Below are 15,983 nucleotides of genomic sequence, written 5' to 3'. Positions count from 1 at the left end.
TTTGAGCCCCATGGGGCTACGCCCCATGAGGCTGGGCCCCCCGCGCCCCCTTCGGGGCTTCACGGGGCTGCGCCCCTTGTGGCACCCCCTTTTGAGCCCCATGGGGCTGCGCCCCATGAGGCTAGGCCCCCCGGGCCCCCACGGGGCTGCGCCCCTTGTGGCGCCCCCTTTTGAGCCCCATGGGGCTGCGCCCCATGAGGCTGGGCCCCCCGGGCCCCCTTCGGGGCCCCACGGAGCTGCGCCCCTTGTGGCGCCCCCTTTTGAGCCCCATGGGGCTGCGCCCCATGAGGCTGGGCCCCCCCGGGGCCCCACGGGGCTGCGCCCCTCGTGGCGCCCCCTTTTGAGCCCCATGGGGCTGCGCCCCATGAGGCTGGGCCCCACGGGGCTGCGCCCCTTGTGGCGCCCCCTTTTGAGCCCCATGGGGCTGCGCCCCATGAGGCTGGGCCCCCCGGGCCCCCTTCGGGGCCCCACTGGGCTGCGCCCCTTGTGGCGCCCCCTTTTGAGCCCCATGGGGCTGCGCCCCATGAGGCTGGGCCCCCCCGGGGCCCCACGGGGCTGCGCCCCTCGTGGCGCCCCCTTTTGAGCCCCATGGGGCTGCGCCCCATGAGGCTGGGCCCCACGGGGCTGCGCCCCTTGTGGCGCCCCCTTTTGAGCCCCATGGGGCTGCGCCCCATGAGGCTGGGCCCCCCGGGCCCCCTTCGGGGCCCCACTGGGCTGCGCCCCTTGTGGCGCCCCCTTTTGAGCCCCACGGGGCTGCGCCCCTTGTGGCGCCCCTGGCGGGGCCCCATGAAACTACTCGCTTTGCGCCCCCGCGGGGGTGAATCCATTGAAACGAAAAAAACAAATCGGCGCCCATGAATCGAAAAAAAAAAAAAAATCGAATCACGTGTTCGATGACGTCACCGATCTACGGACGACGAAGACGACGACGACCAAGGATATTTACATATTTACATACATACAAAGTCTCTTTCCAAATTATAGATTAGATGCTTCACCTGTATGGAATTATGCCTCGAATACTAATCTTTCCAAGCTCCAAGTAATACAAAATAAATCCCTAAAAATAATTTATAATACACCCATATATACTAACTTGAAAAAACTGCATGCCATATATAATATTCCGTTTGTTACAGACATTACTAACAAACTAACCAGTAGATTCTATGACAGAATCACTAATAACCATACTAACACACTTGTGAAGAGTCTCGGTGATTACAACAAAATGTCTATACCCTTCAGGTATAAACACACAGATTACCTAAACACAATCTGCCTTAGGTCATCGACTTTAGAGAGTCTTTAATTAATAATATGTATTATATGTATTATGAACATTTATAAGGATTGTAAATAGGTTTATCAGCTCTTTTTCCTATTATGCTGTAGATTAACATTAGAATAATATAATACTATGATTACTAACCAAATTAAATTAAATTGTAAAATAGAAAATGATCAGTAGATTAGTAGCTATTAAAATATATATAAGATGTATTGTGAAAATAATTTCGTAATAATAAAAAGCATTTAAAAATCAAAATCAATTTCAATTATTTTATTTAACGTCTCCTTGATACGATAAAAGTTTTTTACTAGGTCCATCGATGAATATCCAAAATAAACGTTTTTCGCTGCGGCCTAAAGTATAGGTACGTACTAGAAAGTATGGCTTTTATTGCTGTAAGATTAGTAAATATAGTGTATTTCAAAAATACATGAATGATTATTACAAAAAATATATTCATTTACTAAAATAAGTAAATGAAGATAATTTGAGTGGTTATTTCACGATATTATCGGTATTAGTTCATGAGATACAAGCGGTCGGAGAAAAGGTGCCACCCTTTATTCCCGTTGCGTAAATGGGTTTTGTTAGACGAACTATACCATACTACATACTACATACTACTCGAGTGTATATTGCCCCGAGATGAGTGTGTAGAAGTCGCTTTTCTCCATCGGAAAAGAGCGTCCAAGTTCTCGCCTCACGTCAAAGTAATTGATATTATGTTGGAGTGAAGGTTGAAGAGTGGATACGTGACGGGAATTCTGCGGAAAATGTTGCGGGAAAACGGTCGGGAAAAGTCCAACTGCCAATCGCACACACGCCCATCGGCCATCATGACAAAGGGGAAACAATTAAGTTTTCTCGCGAAAATTGCCCCGCGGGAAACGTTCGCAGAATGGCGCACTCTCATTTTCCCGGCAATATGTTCCGATGATTGGCCATTTTCGATTGCTTCCGATAAATAATGTCTAGCTTAATGTGACGCAATATTGAACCGAGTTTTTCCTCGGATTGTGTTGTTATTTGGGTTATTACGCGAGCTTCAATCAAAGCTGGAAGTTGATAGCTACTATTTTTGTCTCTGTATATAATACATACTAAATAATAACAAAACGATTTAACTTGTGATTTAAACTTACAGGCAAATTAAATTGTATCTCCTACCTTCACTGCAATCTGAAAAGTTAAATATTATATTTAAATAAGATACGAAATATTTAAATATATATATATAAATAACAACCCAAAAATAACTTGCTTTATTTAGTCTCCATTGTAATAGTTTAAGCACCTTTGCCAATAATTTTCTTCAAATGCACAAAATTTAACAAACACTTATATTTTTAAAACTAAACAATCTTTACGCAAAAACAAAAACGATTTTTTTTTTCACACGCAAAAGAAAATTTCAACACAACTAAAAAATGATTATAAAAGACACGCACTTAAATCACTTTGTATAAAAATGAATAGCTAATCGGCATCAGTAATCGATGATAATGATGATATACCCGAACTATAAGTATGTATTCAAATAAGATAATATTTTCCTAGTGTCACGCTCGACCGTTTTACGTAGACTAAAAGTGAATAAAAAAAAACAAGTGAATTAATGTTATTAAATTCAAACGCACTTGTATATAAATTTTCATCGTTTTAATTACTCAGATAATATTAAAACCTAAACTTATGTATACTAACTAAACTGTCAACTCAATCAGTTCACGAACTGACCAGTTTTATCATTTCCATAAGATCAATATGCATAAGATTATTCAGACAGGTGAAAAATGTGTCTGAAATTTTTTTTTTTTATTTATTTATTCAAATAGCAAAACTGCTAATACATACAATACAAAATAACAAAATAACAACAAAAAAATATAAATCATCTTCCACAAAGGTATCCATTAACACCCTTCAAGAGAGCAGCAATGTTATTAGAACTTCTAATGCCTTCAGGAAGGGCATTATACATTTGAACACCTCTGTGAAAAACACCTCCTGCAGTTTTAGCTTTCTTAACTCTACCTATAATTAATTTATTCCTATTTCTCGTTTTATAATTATGTATATCTCTATTCCTAACTATATAATTATTAAAATATTTGGGTAATAGATTCTTATCTAGCTTATATATAAACTTTAAAGTGCCTACTTTAAGACTATTTCTAATGTCCAACCATTTCAATTCATCTAACATACTTCTTACATTCTTACGTTTCCTCACATTCAAAATTGCACGCATTGCTCTATTCTGCACTTTCTGCAGTTTATCAATACACAAACCACTAAATAGATTGAGGACTGTAGCGCAGTATACAGTATGAAGCCGTACAATACAATTATATATCAATATTTTACTTTTTATACTTAATAAATTTCTTAACCCACAAAGTACACCAACTTTTTTTGCCATTTTTTTAATAATATAATCTGCGTGCACCTTAAAACTTAATTTACAATCCAAATAAATGCCCAAATACTTAATATTATCTACTACTTCTACCACTCTCCCATCCATAATCACATCACTCACTACTTTTTTATTATTCATCCACATCATCTTAGTCTTACTTAAGTTCACTTTCAGTTTATTCTCACATAACCAATCACTTAAATACCGTAATTCCCTAGATAAAATATCACTCATAACTTGCACATCATCACCTACAATATAAACTAACGTATCATCCGCAAACATATGAACTTTACATATATCAAATACTTTCACCAAATCATTAATATATAGAATAAACAACAGAGGTCCTAATTTAGAACCCTGTGGTACTCCAAATGGAACAATCAAACTTTTAGAAACTCTTTCATTAATTTTTACATTATGTCTTCTATTATTCAGATAACATTCAAACCAACTTAATACTTTCCCACCCAATCCTAACTTACTTAATTTTTCTATCAATCTTCTCCTATCTATGGTTTTGAACGCTCTTTTGAAGTCCAATAATACAGCTGCAACCACTTTATTAGAATCATCTATCACTCCCATCCAACTAGAAATGATCAATTGAATGGCCGTTTCAGTTGAATGACGTTCTCTAAAACCCGATTGTTCCTCAGTCAAACAATCATTCATAACAACAAATTTTTTTAATTGATTTATAACTACTTGTTCTAATAATTTTTCAACAACAGGTAACATATTAATGGGTCTCATTTCATTGGCCTTAAAGGTACCCGGTACCTTTGGCACTGGCACAACCGTGGCCACTTTCCAAGCATCTGGAACAATACCTGTTTGTAATGATACATTAATAATTTTTAACAAACATGAACCTATATTAGTCCATATTTGTTTTAATATTTCCACAGTTAAATCATCCATACTTCTTACTGATTTCGTGCCATTCAAAATATCATACAACTCCTTATTATTTATCAGCTCAAATGTATTAAATTTATTTATCGCTGTAGATAAATTATCCAAACTATTATAATGATAATGAGACCCAACCTGTATTGAATCTACAATATCTCTAATACTATATATAAAAAAACTCATTTAACCTGTCTACCATAATTACTTTATCACTATAAACAATTCCACCTATGTCTAATTCTTTCATTCCTGGCTCAATTTTACTTTAAATCAATGTTTTTATTGTTTTCCACATTCTTGTCGGATCATTCTTTACTTTATCAATATTTATCATACCATTCCATTTTTGCCTTTCTTACGATGGCTACAGTGGCATTCCTGGTCTTCTTATATTCACACCAAGCCTTATTTCCAAGAATTTCATCATTTTCTTTACAGAATTTAAACTTTAGGAACTTATTACTTTTTTGTGATAAAATTTCTTTGACTTCTTTTGTGAACCAAGGTTTTAATGATTTACGACAGATAAATTTCTTGGATTGTAAGGACACATTTCTTACATTCATTAAACAATTGTACATTTCATTCCATAAAACATTTACATCATCAAGTAAACCCACCCTCAAAGTTTATTCACAGTATATTCAGTAAACCCACCCTCAAAGTTTCCGATCGTAATTTTTAACGTAGGCCATCGCCCCCTTTAAATTCGATTACAACTTGTAAGTCAAGCAGTCCATATATTTTTCACGACGCGACATCGACGCGAGTTTCCCATCGTTTTTCTCTGCATTTTCAATTATGGAAGCGTTCATAAAATTCGTAAACGGCCCCCAGGGGGCCACCCTACAAACGGGAAGCCCTATTTTTGTCTACCGTAGTAATCCAATATCAAAGAATACATGAAAACTCTCTTTCACATCTCGCAAGTTCATCTCATTCGGTTAGGTGAACCGGCGTGCTCAGACTTCGTGCCGAGCTCGAACTTTAATATCATATATACAATGTATATGATTATAGCTACGACGATCACTTATACATAAATCTACCTTTATGGGAAACGTGAATTTAAATTCTGCTATTTGTGCTGAAAAAATACAAGTGAAAAAGCACCCAAATCGTCTGAAAGTGTGTCAGAGATGGAATTAAGGGTGAAGGGTGAGTATTTGGTGTATTACGCTTAAGGCTATTTATTGTCACTAGCAGCTAGCCTAGCATACTTGCACTGTCCATCCATATAATGTGTATGTTTTGGTAGTTGTGATAAATTTATCTCCATACTTGTGGATGCAAGAAAAAGCAGACACACATAATTGACCTAGTCATTTTCAAATTAATTATTGTTTAACAATAAGAATAGTATAATATTTTTATTTCTGTTTTACTATTATATACCAGAAAGACCTAACAGGTAAACCCCAGTGCGTATTCCTGCCCAATTACAAATAATGCAGTATTTTCATTACATAAGTCGCTGAATTACGATATACTGAAAACTCTAAATTAATGAGTCATCTATGAAATTTAACTTGTACATACATAATTCTTTATTGTACATTAATCATACTCAAATAGTAGGTAGCAAAGTTTTTAGCCAATTTAATCGAGGAACCGTTCCAACAGTGAAATTAGAAAAACTGGCAAACTTTGATAGGAAACGATCGACCTGGAGTCACAAATATCCAAGTCTGACCAGCAGCATTACAGATATACTCGGAATAAATTATTTTCAATCGAGGTCAACTCAACCCACCCCTACGCCATTTTCTAACCCTTTGCCCGCGTTAACTATTGCGGTAATTTTTTTACGATTTTGTATATCGATTTTTCTGCAATTAATAATATATATATATATATATATATATATATATATATATATATATATATATATACATATATATATATTGATGACCAAACCGAGCTTTCTTTTTGAAAACGTTTGAAAAGTTTGAAAACGTGTGTGAAAAAGAACCCAAATTTTGTCAAACAAAAAAATTGAAAGTGAAGTACGAAGAGGCTAGTAGGAAGCAGTCAATCTGTGTTTCTGCCAGCAGCGTACTTGGCCGGGACTTGAACCCACGACCTCTCTAATGGTACTATATACAATAGCTCTACCAGTGTATACGCTGTGGCTGTGGTTATGAACTTTATGTTATTTATAAATATTTGTATTGATTTATGTTCACAATACATCTTATATCTATTTTAATAGCTACTGATCTACTGATCATTTTATATTTTTCAATTTTAATTTAATTTAGTTAGTAATCATAGTATTATATTATTCTAATGTTAATGTACAGCATAATAGGAAAAAGAGCCAAAGAGAAAAAATATTATTTTTTCATTAGTATATATGGGTGTATTATAAATTATTTTTAGTGATTTATTTTGTATTACTTGGGACTAGGGAAGGTATAGTGGTAATAAGTTAATAGTGGTAATAATTTCATTTTATTTTGAGTTGATAAAGAATTATGGCGATTAAATATTGGGTATATTGAGGATATACCCCGCATCGCCTTGCATTTCGCTCCCTCAATGTGGGGCGCCTATCTCATTATTTTATCGAACGTTAATTCTTATATATTAATACAATGATTTTTTATAATAGCTTCCATTTATTTTTCAAATCACTGCTTTATTTTAAATTATTTGTTCTACCATCTTAAGAAAGTATTTGCATAATATATGTACATATGTAGTTGAATAAAATAATAATTTGATTAACTATATAATGTGCTATTTAATCATATTATAGCTTTCATTCTTTTCCTTTTCATTTGTTTATTTTGTATTTACCTTTTTCATTTGTTTTATATTTGTAAATTTCAATTTCTTCTTATATTCTATCTTATAACCTTTTCCAAATATTTTAATACTATAGTTTAATTATGCAATGTACTAAATATTTTGTCATGCCTTTATTCTTTACTTTTTAATTTAATTTCCTTATATTTATCTTTTTCATTTTTGTAAAAATCTATTATTGGACTCGGATGTTACATATATTATTTATTTACTTTTTGTTTTTTTTATACCTATCTCTGTACATCCTGTCTGTTGATTTTTCAATTAATAAAATAAAAATAAATAAATAAAATAGTAAAATATCAGTCTTAGTATTAAATAATAGCTATGTATGTTCATTCATACGTAAAGTTAGCGAATTTACATGTTATTTTTTATCAAGATCAAAAACCAGCACCGAAATTATTACTTTGCAGAATCACCAACCGTATTATGGCAACTCGAAAATTGCAATTTTTTTTCATCACAGTGAATACTCACGACGTTAATTAAAATCGCATACATTCGTACCGATTTGCTGACGCGTTACGCGCAATGAAGGCGTGAATTTCAACCATTTGTATAGATATTTGTGTAGATATTTTTATAGATATTTGTATAGATATTTTTGTATATATTTGTATAGATATTTGTATAGATATTTGTATAGATATTTGTATAGATATTTGTATAGATATTTGTATAGATATTTGTATAGATATTTGTATAGATATTTGTATAGATATTTGTATACATATTTGTGTAGAGGGTGTGCTGATAATACTATACTTGTAGTATAAAAGTCATCACGAAGGAGTGTGCCTCGAAAACTACTCAAAGTTATCGTAATATATGCAGAGAAACAATATTTCAATTTTATTACAATTTTTATGTTCGAAATGCTTTGTATGTATGTATGCGAAGTGAAGTACCTTTTTATTCGGGCGTAATGAGGCTTTTTCGGGAGCTACTCGGCGATACGTTTCAATTTCAGCCACGGGACGTTTCGCAGGTGTGAAACCGGCGAAATGGCGTCACGTATTTCCTGAAAACGCTATCATGGTAATAGGATAAAACCGAAGTGGTTGGCACTGAAGTTAACTTAAATTAGCAGTGTCTGAAGCCGAGTCTGAAAATCGCAGTACGTAGCGAGCGAGCGTATCAAAGGCTCCACTTTCCTCTCGCATACGTTTAATTCGAACCTTATTACTCACAATACTTAGCCGAGGTGAGAAAATTCGCATCGAATCACTCACCCTCAGGGCTAATTAAGCCTGAAAGCTTTCAATTTTGCCGATTCGACGGGAATGGCATTAGCGATTCGCTATCTAATTATGCGCGAGTCGAATTCGTAATCATATGGTGTTCGGCTATCGTGGTGGATAATTTAAAGTTAAATTTGACGGTAGGCGATATTTTAACCGGGAAATTGTATAATGGAAGGTCGTATTTTTTAACGCAAGATGCTCAATTGGTAACAGGTGCTGCTTCATCTGCAAAATGGAGACGATTATTTTACCTCACCAGAGGCATAAATATTATATTACAGCTTTAATGGGGACTATTTTTTATATTTAAATATTTATATAAAGCACTTAGGTCTAATGCTTAGATTAAAAACAAAAATATTAACGTTTATATATAGGTACAATACTAGTGTTGTGCTCGATGAAATATCAATGTTATGGCATATCAAGTTATTAAATAGAAAAAAAATAAAAATAAACGTGTCGACTCTGTGTTTGATCCGCATGCGGGTGTATTTTTTTCAAATACCTTTTAAATTTATTTAATTTAATATTTATATTTAATTTTTTAATATGAAAACATCCAACAGAATCACCATGGTTTTGCATAAAGTTTAATCTAATGGCACTTTAGAGCGGAATAATGACGCATGATTTAATGGAAAATTTGCAGAATGACCTCCAAACTCTACCTATACTGTTTATAGAAGGTCTCCTTCCTCTGGAATAGGCGTATCTTCAATAAGTCTGGAAAATTAAGTGTTTTACATTAAAATTACACAAATTGTGCAATATTTTTATAATTACTACGTACATATAGAAAAATCAGCTGATAAATAAAAATAAGTGTATGTGATGTATGTATGTAAGCTTATTGTAAAAAACTAAATGTATGTAAGCTTATTGTAAATCATATTAACAATTAGATACAACATAACTTCTTATTGAATACTTATCTCGCAGATAAAACCGACTGAGGAGATATACAGTGAAATGTCAAATTTGACATATTTGGCCAAAAATCAATATATATCGTGTATTACCCTACAAGAAGCTACACGCCAAATTTGAAATTTATATAAACATATGAGAGTTAAAACTATAAATATTTAAATATTAGAGATAACGAGAACCTATAGAGCAAATTTTATAAAATATAGAGTGAATTATAAGCGTTTAAACAATTAAAATCTTATATGGCCATATCAAGGCGAACAGGTTGGAAGACACGGGACGAACGCTTATTAAACGTCAGGAAGGATTACGGGCCCCGTTTTTAAAACGCGTTGTATACGATATTTTATCTCCAACGTAATGGCAGACGATACATTAACGTGTATTGATGACCAAAATGAGCAATATGGCAAAGTATGAAAACGATCGGATAAGAGATAAAAATGACCACTAACACGAAAGCCATGTGAAACGTAAAGGAGGTATGTAAAAAGTAAAAATAAGAGAGGATTGCGGTTAATAATATGCTCTAGGGATGTTGTTTTTGGTCATTAGTAACAGAAGACCGCGACCTCATTTATCGAAACCCCTGTCTGTGTCATGTCACAAATCCTTATATATAAAATAGGTCACATTGGTAAATACACGTGTTTTATAATATTTAGCATACATACTTACATAAATATATAGCCAGCAGTATGGCTTAATGGTAGCGTGTATGTTTAGCACCAAGTGATCAGTGGGTTCGATCCGCTATACTGCTGGTTAGATTTGGGGGTATTTGTTACTCCAAATCGATCGTTTCTTATTAGAGTTTGCCAATTTTGTCTGATCATTGTTGAAACGGTTCCTAAAAATTGGCAAAAAATCATCTTTCCTGTTGTCACAAATCTTCTGTATTTATTGTATGTATAATTTGTAAAAATTATGTACAAAATCGAAATCTATAGATGTTTCAATGGATTAATTATGTAATCAATTAATTAATTGTTATTTCATGTTCTTCAGCTTCTGGAAATACAATGGTTTGTGTGATAATAGCTTCTTCAATATAAAAATTTTAAAAAATTGTTCTTCAGCTTCACCAATAGAAAAATTAATTAATTATTTAAATAAATTTTAATAGATGGTGCTAAATGCTCAGAGACTTGTTTCCTTATAGGAAACATTGGTAGCAAAGAGTATATATAGAAGTTTTTTGTTGATCTGTTATTATGTTCGTTTTATATTCGTACGTGGCGCTTTAATTCACTCATACGTTATTTAAACAATCAAACAAACGTTTCATATTATTATAGAGTAATTTAAAACGAAAGTACATACATATTTATAGTGACTAGAAATAATTCAAATCTGTTTGCGGCAGCCATTCAGAGGTATCTGAAATGCAGACGTTTTCAGCAAAGCCGATATCTCGACCGCTGCAGTCTCTCCGCAAAGACTACCCAAGTTTCCGCATAAACCAACAAGAGGGGAAATTTCCACCGAAGTGGATGAAACGATTTTCCATAAATTTAACTTAAATCCTACGGCGCGGGAAAACCTCCTGAACGGTTTACCCAATACTCGTTTCATTTCGTTACGATTTATTTTACACTACATATACATAAGCAACAACACCGATGTAAATATGATAATACACAAGAACGAACATTGCAATACATTTTTCACTTGGTTATTTTTTTTCCCCTCTAAAATTGATATTTTTTTATCATTTCACCACGCAAATACAGACAAATAAACTCTTATTGACGGTATATCTTTCAATGTATTGCTCAGTTTGTATGTATTTATGTAGATAACTAAATACTGAAATATTCGAATTCCATTTTTGCAACGGCTTTCAAGTAATCTTATACAAAGGTAGAAGATTTGTTATGAAAATCAATTTGGGAAAAGGTTTCCTTGTAAGCATTTCCAATAAACTTTCAATGTGTTCATACATAATATCTAATATATAATTTCGAAAGAGACTTTGTATATATGTATGTATGTATCCTTCGTTCGTAGAAATCCGTGACGTAATTGAAAAAATAATTCGCTTTTTTCCGATTCAAAGGATTATAAGTTTCCGGGGGCGTAGGCACCGAGGGCGAAGCCCTAGGGGGTGGTTTAAAGTTTTTATACGATGTTTAAGCGGTTTATATTACAAATACCGAGCAAATCCGGGTAATACAGCCAATACATAATAAATACAACACCAATAATTTATAATATTACACTTTGTGAAATTATTCCAAATCAAAAATGTACCATAAACACTTCAGGGCATAAAAGACATTATTCTAACTGCCAAAAATATAATCGATCACAGTATATGTATGTATTAGTAAAAGTTCACGAAATTTTTACCCGCTTTTTGATTGCCCGTAAACGAAAATGTGGTGAGTTTTTTAATTAATGCTTAATTAACTCAAATATTTAGATAAAATAAAAAAAATAAAAATTTGGTTTTTGAACTCTTTTTCCTTTTATGCTGTACCTACATTAACATTAGAATAATATAATACTATGATTAAAAATAGAAAATGATCAGTAGATACTAGGTTCATACATATGTATATGTAAGTATCTATTAAAATAGATATAAGATGTATTGTGAACATAATTTAGTAATAATAAAAAGCATTTAAAAATCAAAATCAAAATAAATAAATATCCGATGTTCCAATTTTCGGTTTTAAAATAAAAGTCACTGTTTAAATATCGATTTTTCTCAACATGAACAAAAATTAATGAAAATATTCGTTTTGAGCGTAGCATATTCGAAACTTCAATTTGCCAGCTGATTGGCCACATTCACCTTTAGCACATCGAGACCAAAAATTCGAAAAAGACTTGCAATTCGCACACGATAAATATTAAATGTAATAATTTCCTCTGTGTGTATGTGTGTGTGTGTGTATTCGCCATACTTTCCCAGCCTCAATCGCAGATCGTGTTTACACACGGCGCCGAGAAAATGGCTCTCGTTTAACGTCACGTTTGACCGATTTCAAAAGGTACTTTTGCAGATTCGGCAAGCCAAGACGAGATCTCGGGATAAATTTCAATTCGAAAACTCTGTTTTCGGGACTTTGAATTAATTTCTATCGACGCTCCGGTCTGATAAGACACCCGTCTCAGGATTACCGAGGAGGAGAGACGAGGTCTGGAATTCATTACGGCGTTTCCTTCTGGTGTCTGTGTTGTTCAAAACATAAACCTACATATAATATACACCACATTCAGTACAGTTATAATACATCCGCTTGTAAAAGGATCACCGCGGTTAGATAATTCAATTTATAATAACGACACGTACACATTTTGTATAAAATTATATACATATGTTAGGTACGTACATATCGTAGTGGATAAGTTCGTTTGGGCTTTTGTTCTTGGCAATGAACGCGGGGAATAAATGTCACAAACGATTTCGGCGAAACATTAACCGAAATTAAATATAACTGAAAATTAGCCGGAAAATCCGGTTACACCGACGGAGCCGTTAAATTTCTCCCTCGCATAATTTTACCATATTTAAAACTTCAAAGCCGATTATTCAAACCGAATTCTCTGCGGCTTTTATATGGACGCCACAGCTCTATGATATTTGGTATATGCATTTAAATGATATTGAATATATGTATGTACATATGTATTAAATGCACCCTCAGGTCAGGTTTCTTATGCGGTTTATATTTAATGCAAATTCTCATTTAAAAAAAATGATAGTTTCGAACGTTATTAATGATAGCTAGAGACACGTATTTTGGGCAAATCTATTTTCTTCAATTTTACCATTTTCATTTTGCATTAAAAATGTTCAATTTTAGAGTCTATTTAGCATTAATTTTTATGAATTGTTTAATTTTAAATAATAAACAATTTCGATGAATTTCAATAAAATTAAATTGTATATACATATATACAATTTAAAGACAACACAACAATTAAAAAATAATCAAATCAAATGTTTTGTAATTAAATTAATTAATCAAAAATGTTTTGTAATTAAAATTACAAAGAAAACAATACAATTAAGAAGAAAAACATGAATATAAAAATATAATACCGATTAAAATTTATTAAAACTCAACATAGATAGAGCATACTTCTACAGATTATTTTTTAGATTCGTGCGACGATCGGCAACAATCATATTGTATTTACTAAAATACCTTTCAGCATCCACACTATTGACGGGACACCAAATAGATTGTAGAGCTGCACAACCAAAGTCTTTATATTTCATTTTTGTTGCCATCAATAATAACAATATATCCGGTGTGGATTCACTTTTTATATGCTCTATTAACTGTCTAAAAAAGTGCTGATATGCTTCCAAACATTGAGCCTCTGTTAATACATTAAACAATGGCAGGTTTCCAAAAATATAAAACTGTTTCTGTTTATATTAGATTTTGTACCTGCCACAGATTTCAGATAAACGGTCAATTTTCTTTTTAAAAAATAGGCATCTGCCGATATTACATTGGATCCGTCTTGTTGAAGCGTGTGGAATCTATGGTCGATTTGGGTATCACTTTCGATCCTCAACACACCTTTCACAACGACGTCAAGTCGCTGACGTTTCCTTTCTTCGACTCGGATGTATCTTGAGATATGCTTAATTATTCTCCAATCCTTTGTCTTCTCGCTTGCTCGGGACTTTATGTCCATAATAATTATGTGCGTGATAGACATCATAATTTGAAGGCTGTACCTCCTGCCATGACAATGAAATCGTTGCTGCTGAACCTGAATATGATATTTTCCACCTCAATGAGCGTAGTTTATCGGAGATTATTTTAGCTTATTTGTCTGGTAGCCTGCACTCTTCATTATTTTAATAATTTAATGTGATATATGAGTCGAATTTTGATCGTCTCTCTTCCATTTGGGCCTCACATGGATGTTTTGTATTTGCGGCTAGTTCTTATACATACATATATTGGTTCTGCTTATAGTTGCAAGACATCCCCTACTTTGTATTTTATTATTTAATATTTTTACTTTATCTACTACTAGCTGTATTACCCGGCTTCGCTCGGTATTTGTTATATAAACCGCTTAAACATGACTAATCTAATAGTAAACATTTTATTAAATTTATTTGAATAGTATTATTTTATATAAATTTATTTGAATACTCATTTGTTTTTTTTATTAAATTGACTGTCACGAACAAACAAACATATTTATTTATTTATTTATTTAATAGTTTTGGACCATTGTGGCATTACAGGAAGAACCTAATGCGCCACAATGGCCTACATTTGAAAAAGATATAAAAACATGATATAAAAACAAGTAAACTGTAAATAAAGGAAAAAAGCAAAAGCAGAAAACAAAAAGTAAAATAAAATAATAAAAAAAAAAGTAACAAAAGGAATATAATACATCATTCAGAGAGAAAAAAAAATAACAAAAGTGTAAAAATTAAAAATAAAATCCATAAATCCCATTATTTATTTACACTGAACAAAATTAAAATCGTATATAAAAATGTACAAAGGAGAAAGAAAAAGTAAAATAAAATAAAACAAAATATGAATAAAAAATAAAATCACAACGAGGCCCAAATGGAAGAGAGTAGATTAAGATTCCACTCATTCATCACATTCAAATTAAGAAAGTAATGATGAGCGCAGGTTACCAGATAAATATGTTAAGATAATATCCGACAATCTACGCTCCCCAAGGTGGAAATTATCACATTCAGGGACAGCAGCAACGATTTCATTGAGAAGTCGAATAGCTCTTGGTATAGGAGCCATTCGAAAAAGAACTGTGCGAGCAGCAGGTACAACCATCAAATGATGATGTCTACCACGCACATAATTATTAGGGACATAAAGTCCCAACTGTTCCAGCAACAACGGGCATGACGTATTACCACGCAATAGCTGGAGAACGAAACGAATTAACGAGAAGTTTCTCCGAAGTTCAAGGGAATTATACCCAAGCATGCCCAAAAGGAAAGGAGTAGGATAGAGATATGGGTAGTACCCATACTCTTTCTTATAAATAAAACGAAGAAATGCTTTTTGCACTTTTTCTATAATAAGAGAGTAGTTTGCTTCATGCGGATTCCACACAATTGCATTATACTCTAGCTTACTTCTAACAAGCGAGTTGAAAAGCAAGCGAGAAGACAAGGGGTTGGAGAATAATCTAGCATATCTCAAGACAAATCCAAGTCGACGAAAGGAAACGTCAGCGATTGTCTTGATGTGGTTGTGAAAGGTGAATTGAGGATCAAAAGTGATACCCAAGTCGACCATTGATTCCACGCGCTTCAACAATACGGATCCAATGGAATATCCGTAACAATAGAGCGAATTCGCACGTCCATAACTCATAATGGCAC

This window comes from Arctopsyche grandis, chromosome 8 (assembly GCF_051622035.1).
Source record: "Arctopsyche grandis isolate Sample6627 chromosome 8, ASM5162203v2, whole genome shotgun sequence".
NCBI lineage: Eukaryota > Metazoa > Arthropoda > Insecta > Trichoptera > Hydropsychidae > Arctopsyche > Arctopsyche grandis.
The sequence above is the reverse complement of the archived record's forward strand: the minus strand, read 5'-3'. Positions refer to the sequence as shown.